This window comes from Tupaia chinensis, unplaced genomic scaffold, assembly GCF_000334495.1.
Source record: "Tupaia chinensis unplaced genomic scaffold, TupChi_1.0 Scaffold149383_1, whole genome shotgun sequence".
Lineage (NCBI taxonomy): Eukaryota > Metazoa > Chordata > Mammalia > Scandentia > Tupaiidae > Tupaia > Tupaia belangeri.
The window spans coordinates 2,952,607-2,954,142 of NW_006209227.1; positions in this window are offsets into that span (position 1 = coordinate 2,952,607).

Below are 1,536 nucleotides of genomic sequence, written 5' to 3' on the forward strand. Positions count from 1 at the left end.
GCGCAGCCCAGCCAGGACTTTGGGTGGCGGCATGAGTACGACGACCAACCTCCTGTGGCAGCTGTGGAGACCCCCGTGAGGCCTGTCCTTGGCGTCCTCTCGGGAAGCGTCGGGCTGGGCCACGCGTGGAGTTGAACACGTGATTGCGACACTGTTTACGTAAACCAGTTCTAATCCTAACCAGAGCGAGAAGGCGAGACAGAGGCAGGAGGCTGCTGGTCAGTGCTGGGGGCCTGGGGGCCTCACAGTCCTGCCCACGGCGAGGAAGGGAGGGCCCGAGGCCTGTCCTTGGCGTCCTCTCGGGAAGCGTCGGGCTGGGCCACGCGTGGAGTTGAACACGTGATTGCGACACTGTTTACGTAAACCAGTTCTAATCCTAACCAGAGCGAGAAGGCGAGACAGAGGCAGGAGGCTGCTGGTCAGTGCTGGGGGCCTGGGGGCCTCACAGTCCTGCCCACGGCGAGGAAGGGAGGGCCCGGGCACACCCCTGTATTTATACTTAATTTATGCGGCGAGCACCGCCGTGCACGAGCCAGGGCTGTAAATACTGGGCTGTGGGTAAAGGAAACGAGCCTGTTCCTGATCTTCCACGCCGGAGTCCGAGTCGTCATTCCCCGTGCGTTGACATGAAGTACTGGCTGCCGGGATCTTCCAAACCGTTCGGAATTGTTCCGCGTCTCTTCTAAAAATAGGCTGAATTTTTGGTGGCCAAGCAACAGAATGTCATTGTGTCTCAGGGTGGGGCTTTATGATCTTTTGAATGAAAGCTTCGGCCAGGAGGAGGGCACTGAGGGGCTGGGTCACCTGAAGCTGCTTGCACCCCGTCAGGGTGCGCCATCCTCTCCATAGCTGAGTCCGATCCAGAGGGAACCCAGCATCTCAGAAGCTGAATTTGGCTTATCGGGGCTCCTGGGGCCCTGTCATTTTAGCTGGTATATCTTTTTTCTGTAGAGGTTTTTGCTATAGAACGTGTGCGCTTGCCAGAAAGAGACAAAGCGAGAAATCACCCCCCGGGGAGGTGGCCACGCCGCAATCCCTTTTCCAGTCTCCTCTCGGGATCTTGGGCACGCACACACATGCGCCCGGTGTGAGTTTAAGCCACCGGGTCCGGGACTCAGACTGTGGTCGACTACGTGGGAGTCAGCGACATAGCCATGACGCCAGCTGCTGGTCCCCTCGCTGGTACCTTGACTGAAATCTGTAAAACCTCAGGCACACCTCTGTTGTCTGTCCCTGGATTCCCAGGGAGCTGCCTGTGTAGGATCGGGGTGGGGTGGGGTGGGGAGGGACTGGGCACGTGGCGGTCAGAACAGGCTGGTCGGGCTGTGGCCGTGCGGGCCACCCTAGCAGCGCTCCTTCCTTGCTGACAGCCTTTCTCCCTTGTGGCCTTGGTGAGGTGGCTGCCGTGGCTCAGGTGGCCCCTTAGACATGACCACGTCTGTGAGCTGTGCGTGTAGGTGGCTCTCTCCCTTTAAGATAAAGGGAACTTTCTCAGAAGCCCTGGTCAGCTACAGGCCCCCTGGGGGGGGGGGGGGG